General features: G+C 42.0%; 1 protein-coding gene across 4 annotated transcripts in view; it reads left to right on the plus strand.

Annotated features, from left to right (window-relative positions):
- FILIP1 (filamin A interacting protein 1) overlaps positions 1-13,789 on the plus strand; it is a 214,813-nt gene that overhangs the window by 45,075 nt on the left and 155,949 nt on the right. For 2 of the 4 annotated variants that reach the window (XM_069726538.1, XM_069726534.1), the window contains exon 2: positions 10,262-10,340. The exons of 1 other annotated variant lie outside the window; for it this stretch is intronic. The gene's annotated coding sequence lies outside the window, so the exon portion shown is untranslated. Of the gene's footprint in view, positions 1-10,261; positions 10,341-10,928; positions 10,982-13,789 lie in introns of those variants that run through there. One more of the 4 variants, XM_069726537.1, reaches the window with a different exon arrangement.

Below are 13,789 nucleotides of genomic sequence, written 5' to 3' on the forward strand. Positions count from 1 at the left end.
GATATGCAAATACAAATAGTGATATAAAAAGTCCCTAAATATAACAACAAATATAGCACTTCAAACAATGCACTAACACAGGTGAACTTACTAAATAAGTAGTCCAAAGAAGCGAACCATGGTAAAAAAAATTTTTTTATTAGAATTGATTAAAAAAAATTTGAAGAAACAAGAATGTCTAATAGGAGGGACTCTCAAACTGGTATCAATGGCTAGTATATCAAAGATGGTAAATATGCAGCTCTAATAAGTCAAGTAATAGCTCCCAATATATAGTGGATATTAATCCATTCTAAAATGGGCAGTATATAATGGGCTGTAAATAAATGTACTACACTCCCATTATATGTAACGTTAACCATGTGCATATATCCTGTGAGAGATGCAGTAGAGATAACATATAATTGCGCATAACAAATCATTCCAGTGGTAATTACATAGATTTTCCAGTGAGGGAGCACATGAAATAATACTTATACAACCCCTGGCAAAAATTATGGAATCACCGGCCTTGGAGGATGTTCATTCAGTTGTTTAATTTTGTAGAAAAAAGCAGATCACAGACATGGCACAAAACTAAAGTCAAGAAATCAAGAACAAAAAATGTGGTAGTCAGTAATGGTTACTTTTTTAACCAAGCATAGGGAAAAATTATGGAATCACTCAATTCTGAGGAAAAAAATATGGAATCATGAAAAACAAACAAACAAAAAAAAAAAACACTCCAAAACATCACTAGTATTTTGTTGCACCACCTCTGGCTTTTATAACAGCTTGCAGTCTCTGAGGCATGGACTTGATGAGTGTCAAACAGTACTCTTCATCAATCTGGCTCCAACTTTCTCTCATTGCTGTTGCCAGATCAGCTTTGCAGGTTGGAGCCTTGTCATTGACCATTTTCTTCATCTTCCACCAAAGAGTTTCAATTGGATTGAGATCCGGTCTATTTGCAGGCCATGACATTGACCTTATGTGTCTTTTTTCAAGGAATGTTTTCACAGTTTTTGCTCTATGGCAGGATGCATTATCATCTTGAAAAATGATTTCATCTTCCCCAAACATCCTTTCAATTGATAGGATAAGAAAAGTGTCCAAAATATCAACATAAACTTGTGCATTTATTGAAGATGTAATGACAGCCATCTCCCCAGTGCCTTTACCTGACATGCAGCCCCATATCATCAATGACTGTGGAAATTTGCATGTTCTCTTCAGGCAGTCATCTTTATAAATCTCATTGGAATGGCACGAAACAAAAGTTCCAGCATCATCACCTTGGCCAATGCAGATCCGCGATTCATCACTGAATATGACTTTCATCTAGTCATCCACAGTCCAGGATTGCTTTTCCTTAGCCCATTTTAACCTTGTTTTTTTACTGTTTAGGTGTTAATGATGGCTTTTCTGTATGTAAATCCCATTTCCTTTGGGCGGTTTCTTACAATTCGGTCACAGATGTTGACTCTAGTTTCCACCCATTCATTAGTCATTTGTGTTGTTGTGCATTTCCTGTTTTGGAGACATATTGCTTTAAGTTTCCGGTCTTGATGCTTTGATGTCTTCCTTGATCTACCAGTATGTTTGCCTTTAACAACCTTCCCATGTTGTTTGTATTTGGTCCAGATTTTAGACACAGCTGACTGTGAACAACCAACATCTTTTGCAATCTTCCGTGATGATTTACCCTCTGTTAAGAGTTTGATAATCCTTTCCTTTGTTTCAATTGACATCTCTCGTGTTGGAGCCATGATTCATGTCAGTCCACTTGGTGCAACAGCTCTTCAAGGTGTGATCACTCCTTTTTAGATGCAGACTAACGAGCAGATCTAATTTGATGCAGGTATTATTTTTGTGTATGAAAATTTCCAGGCTGATTCCATAATTTTTTCCTCAGAATTGAGTGATTCCATAATTTTTTCCCTATACTTGGTTAAAAAAAAGTAGCCATTACTGACTACCACATTTTTTGTTCTAGATTTCTTTTAGTGTTTCTTACAGCCAGAAAGTTGCCATTTGAAATGACTTTAGTTTTGTGCCATGTCTGTGATCTTCTTTTTTTCTACAAAATTAAACAACTGAATGAACATCCTCTAAGGCCGGTGATTCCATAATTTTGGCCAGGGGTTGTAATATAAATCTATTACCTACAAAACCGCTAAACAGCGACTGGTTCCAGAGTCCAGGCCAGAACTGTCCTAGAGACCCCCCTCACCCTAACCTACGTTTCGCCCTGGCTTCTTCTAGGGCATGTCTGGGGAGGAGAGGTGACCCTTTTATGTTGCCGGGGACCAACTGGAAAAATTGGAGCGAAGTATAATGTAATTATGATAATGCTGCACCCACTAACCGGGACTGCCGGCGCATGCAATGCGTGTCCGACTCTATAAGAAAATCCACTTCCGGAGTGACGCTCGTTGGAATGCATGTGCACCCAATATCGAGCGCCCCCGTAAGTGCCAGGAGCCGGGACCACAAACGCATGCGCATTGACCGGTGATACGCGAACATATAATAAAAAATAATTAAACATGGTAACAAACTATCCTTACGTAATATTTAACCACGGCAGCCTGAGGTGCACTGGAAAATGGGCATTAATGCAATTATACAATGAGCATTCTTAAAAAAATAATAATAAATATAAGTAGCTCCCACTAAGTAATTGTAACTAAAAAATCCCTTATTAATAAATGAAAAAAATGGACATTCTTGTTTCTTCATATTTTTTGTTGTGTGTATTTTAAAGAATACTAATAAATATTTGTTTTTTACCATGATTTGCTTATTTGGACTACTTATTTAGTAAGTCCACCTGTGCTAGTTTAATACACATAGCGGTAGGACAAAAGTATGCAGAATATATGGGTCAGTTACCAGTAATGAAAGGCCTGACTTTCAGGGGAGGGGCTTGCACATAGGAGTCTGGTGGTCCCCTCTGTCCTTGACCCCCCTCCCCCTCCCCCCCACGATGTGTCATTGCGAAAATCCCAGAGAAAAAGCACTAGACCATGTTTTACATGAGTATTTAACCCCTTTTGGTCACTTTCCTCCTGTCCCCCCTGAGCTGAATCTCAATCCCTTTTCCATGCCTCTAGCAGCTAAAAAGTACAAAGCTTAAGATGGGTCATAACTAATTAATGGATGGTCCTAGGACAGAGGCGTAGCTAGGGTTTTGGTTCAGGGGGGCGAAAATTCTGAGTGGTCCCCTAACCAGGTAACCTTGATTACAACTCGGTGATGCGCCCTAATAGTGGATATAGGAGAACTTCAGCAGATGATCGCGCTATTACTGAAGATAATCTCTATATAGAGACCAACATGAATTTTACCACCATATGGTCAGTGGTATTACTGAAGATAATCTCTATATAAAGACCAACATGAATATTACCGCCATATGGTCAGTGGTAGATACCAGTCCTACAGAACATGTAAGAGATCACAGCACAGTTACAGATGGTGACTTACCGCTGATGTTCTTTCTGATGGAATTGTTCACTTTTCCCATCTTTTCTATCTGGCCCAGACCTACATGACAACTTCTTCCAGCCACGACTCGGCTGCAGACAATACAACAAAGACACATTTCACTTCTCACATTCCAGCACCATCACCATCTATTCCCAACCTGCACAAACTCCTCATCCTGCTGATATGCCAATACTGAGCCGGTGCTGTCGTATGTGTCCCTATTGCACCTATTGTGTGGTTCTCTGTGCCCTCTAAATTCTAAAGCAACCCTCTATAATAAAGTAATGCCGGGTGCAAGTGCCCTAGAAAACAGTGCCCACATTTTGCTCCCTAGAAAGTAATAATGTCCTGTGTGCCCCTTTGACAGTCACAGTAACCTGAGTTCCCCTATAACTATAAGTGCCCACTTTACATTTAAAAATGTCACGAGTCTCCCCCCTATACAGCTCCCCTATACACAGTATGATGCTCTCTTATACACAGTATAATGCCGCCTCCTCACTGTATAGTACCACCCACACAGTATACTGACCTCTTAGTAGTCCCCAAACTTTGATGGCTCCAACGCTGTATGATGGCCCCCTAGATAGCGTCCATATAGTATAATGTGTCAGATAGTCCTCAATATAGTATAATGCACCAGATTGTCCTAAATATAGTATCATGCACTCTTCATACGCCTACTCTATATCATATACTGCACCCCCATAGGCAGACTATATAGCACAAGGCAGCACACTTAGGCAGACTCTATAGCACAAGGCAGCAACCATAGGCAGACTCTATAGCACAAGGCAGCACCCATAGGCAGACTCTGTAGTAGAAGGTAGCACCCCATAGGCAGACCCTGTAGTAAAAGGCAGCACCCCATAGGCAGACCCTGTAGTATAAGGCAGTACCCCCATAGGAAGGCCCTGTAGTATAAGGCAGCACCCATAGGCAGACTCTTTAGTATATGGCAGCACCCCATAGGCAGACCCTTTGGTATAAGGCAGCAACCCCATAGGCAGACTCTGTAGTATAAGGCAGCACCCATAGGTGGACTCTTTAGTATAAGGCAGTACCCCATAGACAGACCCTTTAGTATACGGCAGAACCCCATAGGCAGACTCTGTAGTATAAGGCAGCACCCCATAGGCAGACTCTTTAGTATAAGGCAGCACTCAATAGGCAGACCCTGTAGCATAAGGCAGCACCCCCATAGGCAGACTCTGTATTATAAGGCATCACCCCCATAGGCAGAACCTGTAGTATTAGGCAGCACCCCCATAGGCAGACCATGTAGTACAGTTATATGAAAAAGTTTGGGCACCCCTATTAATCTTAAGCTTAATGTTTTATAAAAATTGTTTTTTTTTGCAACAGCTATTTCAGTTTCATATATCTTATAACTGTTGGACACAGTAATGTTTCTGCCTTGAAATGAGGTTTATTGTACTAACAGAAAATGTGCAATCTGCATTCAAACAAAATTTGACAGGTGCATAAGTAGGGGCACCCCACCAGAAAAGTGACATTAATATTTAGTAGATCCTCCTTTTGCAAAAATAACAGCCTCTAGTCGCTTCCTGTAGCTTTTAATGAGTTCCTGGATCCTGGATGAAGGTATTATTGACCATTCCTCTTTACAAAACAATTCCAGTTCAGTTAAGTTTGATGGTCGCCGAGCATGGACAGCCCTCTTCAAATGATCCCACAGATGTTCAATGATATTCAGGTCTGGGGACTGGGGTGGCCATTCCAGAACAGTGTAATTGTTCCTCTGCATGAATGCCTGAGTAGATTTGGAGCGGTGTTTTGGATCATTGTCTTGCTGAAAGATCCATCCCCTGCCTAACTTCAACTTTGTCACTGATTCATGAACATTATTGTCAAAAATCTGCTGATACTGAGAGGAATCCATGCGTCCCTCAACTTTAACAAGATTCCTGGTGTCGGCATTAGCCACACAGCCCCAAAGCATGATGTAACCTCCACCAAATTTTACTATGGGTAGCAAGTGTTTTTCTTGGAATGCTGTGTTTTTTGGCCGCCATGCATAACGCCTTTTTGTATGACCAAACAACTCAATCTTGGTTTCATCAGTCCACAGGACCTTCTTCCAAAAAGAAATTGGCTTCTCCAAATGTGCTTTTGCATACCTCAGCCGACTCTGTTTGTGGCGTGCTTGCAGAAACGGCTTCTTTCGCATCACTCTCCCATACAGCTTCTCCTTGTGCAAAGTGCGTTGTATAGTTGACCGATGCACAGTGACACCATCTGCAGCAAGTTGATGCTGCAGCTCTCTGGAGGTGGTCTGAGGATTGTCCTTGACTGATCTCACCATTCTTCTTCTCAAGAAAATGATAAGGGTGCCCATACTTATGCACTTGTCAAATGTTGTTTGAATGCAGATTGCACATTTTCTGTTAGCACCATAAACCTCATTTCAAGGCAGAAACATTACTGTGTCCAACAGTTATTAGATATATGAAACTGAAATAGCTGTTGCAAAAAAAACAATTTTTATAAAACATTAAGCTTAAGATTAATAGGGGTGCCCAAACTTTTTCATATAACTGTATAAGGCAGCACCCCATAGGCAGACCCTGTAGTATAAAGCAGCACCCCATAGGCAGACTGTAGTAAAAGGCAGCGCCCCATAGGCAGATTCTGTAGTATAAGGCAGCACTCCCATAGGCAGACTCTGTAGTATAAAGCAGCACCCCATAGGCAAACTGTAGTAAAAGGCAGCGCCCCATAGGCAGACCCTGTAATATAAGGCAGCAACCCCATAGGCAGACTATGTAGTATAAAGCAGCACTCTCATAGGCAGACCCTGTAGTATAAGGCAGCAATCCCATAGGCAGACCCTGTAGTATAAGGCAGCACCCCCATAGGCAGACTATGTAGTATAAAGCAGCACTCTCATAGGCAGACCCTGTAGTATAAGGCAGCAATCCCATAGGCAGACCCTGTAGTATAAGGCAGCACCCCCATAGGCAGACCCTGTAGTATAAGGCAGCACCCCCATAGGCAGACCCTGTAGTATTAGGCAGCACCCCATAAAAAACACAATAAATACCTCTCTTCCGCCTTGTTCCTGCAGTGCTCTGAGCTCCTTCCCTCATCAATGCGGTCAGCTGTATCTTCTAAATGCCGAAACAGGTGACTTTGCGATGCATCGGGCCACCCTGCTTGCTCTGTGGCCCCATAGTGGCAGAGCAGGGAGATCGATTCTCCCTGCTCTGCCGCAGAATATAACTGTATCGGTGCGCTGCCGCTGCTACGCATTGAGGCTAAACACATCTTTGCTATCTAGTCTATCTAGTCCCCCTATTAGCCATGCTACATTTCTTACCACCCTGTGGTGCTAGAATTGATTGAGACCCTGGAAGGCATTTGGTCCATTCCAGAGATCTCGAAAATGTAATCAGTGTGTCCATATTCATCTTATGAGATCATAGCTGACTCAACAAAGCAGTTACCCTGCATGGTACCTACATGGCAAGCAAGCCCTTTGTTCTTAGCTTAGCTGGCTCAAGGTGTGAGATCTGTCACTCCCAGCCTTTTGAGTCTTGACCCCACTGCTGAGCTAGGTGTTCTGTTACAGCTACACACTTAAGGGGGTTTTATAATCACATGCCAAATAAGATACAAATGATAGACATGAAATTATATTTTTCATATTCTTCACAGCAGGATAGGTGATAAACTGTTTAAGATGAAATAACTCTTTAAACTGCAATTTACTTAAAAATTGGAGTCATCATAGCAAAAGAACAAAAACATTCCAAAATTTGGCCCTTTATTTTTTCAGCAGTGACAACCACTATTGTCTAAGTAAAGAAGGTCTTTTTTTCCCTCAGGTATTTTTATGATGTATTAAAGGGGTGGTCCAAAATCCAAATTAATTTTCATCGTTAATCTAACAGTTTTCTTCCCCTTTTTTTCCCACTTCCTTTTTGATGACACCTTGTTTTAGAAGATTGCTGGGATACTCAATCAAATTGTCATCAGGATACAAAGGCTGCTGTCACTGCCGCAGCCCTTGCCTTCTCCGTGAAATGAAGCATCATCAGTGACACTTGTTTCAGGAGCTGGGCTAGTCCCTGAATGATGTTCAATGTGCATAAAGACAGCATTGTTTCTGCTGCTGGCTCAGATCAATAGTAACCAGCAAGGGTGAGAGCATGTTTCCTGAATAATACCCAGTGTGCAGAGACCACCCCTGCAATTGATGTCACTGGTCCCTGCACATAGGATATTCTGCACTGCGATCTGTTCACTACTGAGATGAGCCGGCAATAGAGAGCGCACTATCTCTGTGCATCGTACAGGGACTAGCCCAGCTTCTGAAACAAGCATAACTGATGACACTTCATTTTAGGGAGGGGGCAGTGACCTCAAACTCTACCCCCTAATGACGTGTTGTTTGAGCATCCCAGCATGCACTAGCATTCTCAAACCAACATCATCAGAAAGGAGGTAGAGAAAAAAGAGAGAAAGTTGGTAGACAATAGTTAGAGAAGGATAAGGAATTTTTAATTTAAGTATATTAAAAATTGTTTAGATTATGACATCAAATAGATAGGAATTAAGGATCAAAATTACTTTGGATTTTGGACTTCATAGTATCAAGTTTTGACTAGGAAAAATGCACATAGAGTTTATGATTGAGATGTGCATACATAATGTTACTCCCAACGGTGGTGCAAGTAGATTTGTGGATCCACTGTGCCACAGGAATGGGCCTGCCTAAGAAGGGGCGTAGTTAAAGGGCCACTGTCACCCCCTCCAGCCGTTATAAACTAAAAGAGCCACCTTGTGCAGCAGTAATGTTGCATTCTAACAAGTTGGCTCTTTTAGTTTTGTGTTCATGTATTACTAAAATAAAGCGCTTTGAAACTTTTCAAAAATACCTGTTTTTGTCCATGGAGGCAGGTCTTAAGCCTCCTCTGTGAAGCGCCCAACTGCCGTCACTCATCTCTTCTGGGGCGATGGTCGCCGCCCCCTGCACGCTGTTCTTCTTAAATCCGGCGCCTGCGCTGTGCGTGCCTGCCTGGGGCAGGCGCATTGAGAATTGGCAGTCAGCTCAGATGCCGGGTTCCTGACTGCGCCTGTGCGGGCAGTGCGGCCACCCTGTTACTGAATCCCCGCACTGTGTTATGCATTATGCACAGTGCGGGGCTGGGATTCCTGGGCAGATTCCTGCACAGACCGACGCTGAAAGGCGGGGAACCTGGGGGAGCGTCTGACAAGCGCAGTGCGCATGCCCAGGAATCCCAGCCCCGTACTGTGCATAATGCATAACACAGTGCGGGGCAGGGATTCAGTAACAGGGTGGACCTGGGATTCAGGTTCAGGACACTGGCCACACTGGAACCAGAGATCCGGGTTCAGGATACTGGCCACACTGGCACCAGGGGATCTTACAACTGCATAGGTAGACCACCACACTACCTAATGACCAAACTCGTGGCTTGTCAACTCCCTAAGGGAGAGAGTTTTCTATACATGTTGACTCCCAGCAATTGGCTGAGAGCCATCTTGCAGGTGTACTAATTATACTAAATGCCTCTCAGTTACAGGCTGAGGGCATTTCACTATATGCTCACACTGCCCCTATAAGAGCAGGGGATCGCATACTACAGAAGAGGATAGGGCGCACACCGGTTCACCCCCAGGAAGAAGCACATGCGAAACGCGCATCGGGGCCGTAAGGTTCAGCGTGCCATTTGGCCGAGCACGTTGGGAGAGATACAGACCAGGTAATATGTACAGGGCGTGGGATATGTTACCAATTACATGTGTAGTGTTCACAGCAATAGCGTGAATTATGGAGTGCATTGGGATCTGATTGATCCATGGCTTAGGTTCCTAACTGAGCTCTGCCATTGCATTTAAAGGATTGCACTAAATTATGTGCATCTTTGAATAGCTTACCATGTCCATTATTGATATAGTCACATCCCTGGTCAAATTATAGTGTGTCCTGCTCTAGCTGACCTTATTTGTATTTGTTGGTCTGTTTAAGGCACCGTACTTAATGTTTGTGTTTATTTATGTGTTTTAACTATTTATAATAAAGATTTTCAGTTTTATATATTGGTCTAAAACACTTCTTTGAATACACAGTTTATTTCACTGTGGTATTGATATGTTCTACTATTGTGTTCAAGGAAGTGAATTTTCACATTTATTGTGAAGTCAAAGTTGAATTCCCAGATGTAAGGATAGATGACATCATATGACCGGATGCGGGGCTACTGGTATATATGCATGTGCTAAACAATGCAGTCAAGGTGACCATGTAAATATTGATCTGATTTGTGTCATCACCTTACCCTTAACTTTATCAGATATGACACTTGGTTTTAGTAATGTAAAATGAGAGGTTTGTAACTGCGATGCATCCATTTTTTAGACCCATGGTGCAATATTACTCCCATATGCCTGAGCAATAAATATAATGTTAGACACTTCAATATTCATAAAACAACTTAATCTTTTACAGCACGTTGCCGTTAGATCAGAAAAGATTCCAACCAAAAATAACATAAAAGCATAATATTTTATTAATTACAAACATGAAAACATGTCATAAAAAGACAGGGCAAGGACCTCCAAAAAGGGGGAGAAAACACAGCATTTACATATGCGTTCCAGTGGGGTTCACATAGTATGATTCCAGAAGTCCCCTCGGCTACAGTGCCTAAGTCAATTCGAGAGTGATGCCCTCGATGATGTGGTGAGTGTTAATTGGATACTGGCATATTTAAACCTCAATGGGTCCCCCTTTGTCTGACAGGCCCCTGGAAGAAGCGAGCAGCGAAACGGCTCCCATTGGGTGTGAGGGGGACACTGACTCCTGACTTCTCCTATAATAGGTAATATAACCTTTTAATATATAACAACTCTGCTAAGCTTTTTTTCACTTTCTTGGAACCTTCTTTATCATACATTATACTGTCCTCTAGCTGGTTAATTTCTATAATTCATCATAGGTTTAGTTATTTTGATATCACCACTAGGTTATTTATGAATTCATGCTGTGTTTTCTCCCCCCTTTTTGGAGGTCCTTGTCCTGTCTTTTTATGACATGTTTTGAATATTTTATGGGGAACGCAAGTAAAATAAGCAATTCAGGATTAGGGAAAGAATCATTTGTAACATAAGGGTTTATCTATACAGATTTGAACTGAGTAAAGTAATTGATTCACCTCATCTGCTTTGTTTTAAGGCATAACAATGTCAGAGAGGATTAGAGCTTTTCTCTTGAGGAAGCACATCTTCAAAAATGTTTAGAATTAGTATGACGGGGGACAGTTTTACATGATGAGGTAGTGCTCTGGAGATGCCACAGATATTATACACCATGTGCAGAAGAAAGAGTCAGGGAGCTTCACCGTAGCGTTGAAAGCTGTATGCTGAGTCTGGGAATAATGAAACCAGGTGGGTGCCGATCCTGCTGGTGAACTCAGCCGTGAACAGATAGAAAAAGAAAGGAATTCTCAGGCACTCCAACAAGGTTGGTGAAAATGATTATTCTTTTATTCAGACATAAAGTGCAGCTAAAAACAGGGGAGTGGGTTAAAAAAACCTTACCCATTTCTGGTGCGATACTGCGCCCTTAGTCATAGACACCATGTGATAGTGTTTCATCTGACTTGTACATGTTTGATGCAACTCATAGCACATTTCAGAAAAGCAGCGCTAGCATTTCATAAGATTCCTAAATATAACATGCAAAAGGCATCAAACATTTCTTCTTATACGTGCCACTCTGGACTACGGGCCTAACAGTGCTCATTGGAACCTTAAGTGGTTCCAAAATTATTCTGTAACCAATGCCATCAGTATGTTTTGCAACAATAAGGTTGCGAAGGTCTTGGGACAGTTCACTGGTTTTACCCACCATGAGATGTTTCTTGTGTGGCACATTAGTAATGAGGCACCTTTTTATAGACCATCACTTGAACCAATTGACGTTGTCCAAAAATACAGCTAGCATCAAGCCCTGGTGTTAGTAATGGAGAGGTGTCTCTCAGACACCCCCATTACTAACCCAGTAACTAAAAAGAAAAAGCACACGCAAAAAATCTTTATTTAAATAAACACTCCCCCACACTTTCCCTGGTTCACCATTTCATTTTAAAAAAAAAGTTCCCACGCAGGTCTGACGAAGTTCACCAAATTTGACATACTTCACAAATGGTAACCTGAAAAACATAAAGAGAGAAATAAAAACAAGACCCTGTCCTAGTTCACCAATTTATGGTAAAAAAGTTCCCTCCCAGGTCTGAAGTAGTCCAGCAAATCCCACGAAGTTCCTCCGAATCCATCGTCCAAAGTCTATGGAGCCTTAATCTGACGCTCCATGGGCTTTAGCAGTAGCTACTCCCGGCTCATGTTGCGCTCCCTTAGAATCGGCGACTATGAAGAGCAGTAACATTACTGATGTGACTGACCACTGATCAGAACAGTCAGATCCTGAAGACCCAGCGGCTCTGAACAGCAGTGACATCAGTAATGTTGCTGTTCTTCACAGTCGCCAGGTCTCGCGGAGCACAGCAAGACCCGGCTCCTCTGAAGAGCAGGGACGTCAGTAATGTCACTACTCTTCAGGTGTTCCTGGTCATTCTGCGCTCTGGACAAGAGGGAGAGTGTGAGAGAAGATCAGGTACTGTTCTGGTACTCAAACCAAACTTTCTAAAAAGTTTCAGGTCAGGAACCAGAACCCGAACTTCCATCAATCCTCCCATCCTTAATTGTAATATGTTTGCTACACCTATAAACAATGCAGGAGAATAGTTACCATGTAAATGTGCCCAGGGTTCTTTTAGCTCTTATATTGACACTGAGCCCAAATAGGTTATTATTACGTATCTCTATAGCATTCACTACTGTCTAAAAACGTATGTAAAAATGCTACAAAAAAGCATCACATCTGCAATAAATTTTAGACCTGCATTTATTGCGTTTTTGACTGATTTATTTGAAGTGACTGGTTGAAAAAACACTGCATAAATGGTGAAAGAATCAATATGCTGCAGATTTACATGTGCACTAAATCTGAAACGTGTGCATGACACTTCCGGAATCTCAGTCACTTTGCCAGCATCAGGAATCCCTTCAGGTTTTGTGACAAATCTACGCAGCACAAAAGTGACATGTGCATCCAGATTAGGAGAGGAGAAAAGTTCAGAGAAAGTTCATCCTTCATGATCTTGGTAAACTTTACACTACAGTTGTCTATAAATATATATATTTATTATATAGATCAACTTTCACAATGAACCAAGGAAAAATTGGCTGCACAGAACTTGCCTCCAAGCTTCAATCTTTCCATTTTTTCATTAGCTGAGGATAGCTAACGCAGTAGTATTAATGAGACTAACCCCTCAGTTACAGCATGTTCACACAGCTCTGTGCTTCAATGACTGTGAGAATGGTTTCTAAAAGCTGTGTAGGTAAAAGGGATAACTAGTACATTCGTTATACTCTCTTTGTTATTACTAGTTTATGGCCATTTATAAAGGAGTTGGAGTTTGGAAAAATAAAGGAGTCAAAGTCGGAACTTTGGCTTACCAACTCCAGAAGCCTGGTTGAGAGATTTACTAATCAAAGCTTTTTAGAAAAACAGAAACAGTTAAAGCAACCGTCCTCTCTTGCGCTGAAATATAATGATGCCAACCTGATGCCCTTTGTTTTGCCTTTTCCTTTGGCACTCTGGTCTTCCTGTATCCAAGATGGCTGCTGCGGTGACACACTGGAAGCAGTAGTAAGCCTGAATCATGCCTCCACAGCACAATAAAAAGCAAAGGGACTGTGGATTAGATTTACCCAGTGCTCTCCATGTCACAGTGGTGGCCATCTCAGTTGCTGAAGGACTCGATTTTCGGTCTCCGCGAAGGTCTTCACTTTTCATTACTGGGTTTTTGCTACCTCGTCTGAAAGCAGCATGATTCCTGCGTCATACAGATCTCAGAAAGGGAAGCAAAAACCTGGTAACAGAATCCATTTAAAGTGATCCTTCACCCTAGGGAAGCTGATTTCAGCATTGTATCATTTTCTGCACTGCTTGCTGCAGGTTTGATAAATTCATAGTTTTATCTGCTGCAGATAAAGTCATATACTCAGTCCTGTCTAGACCCGTTACCTTGCGAGTTGTAAACTCTAGTTTACCGCTCCCAGAACACGTCTCTGAACGATCACTCTGTCTCTTTGTCACTTCTGCTCCGGATCTTGCTATCCCTTCCTTTTAGTCTCCTCTCACTTTAGGGACACACCCCAGAATGCAGCACTGCTCACAATGGACCTTAGGTCCATTCGCTAT

The sequence above is a fragment of the Ranitomeya imitator genome, chromosome 5 (assembly GCF_032444005.1).
Source record: "Ranitomeya imitator isolate aRanImi1 chromosome 5, aRanImi1.pri, whole genome shotgun sequence".
Lineage (NCBI taxonomy): Eukaryota > Metazoa > Chordata > Amphibia > Anura > Dendrobatidae > Ranitomeya > Ranitomeya imitator.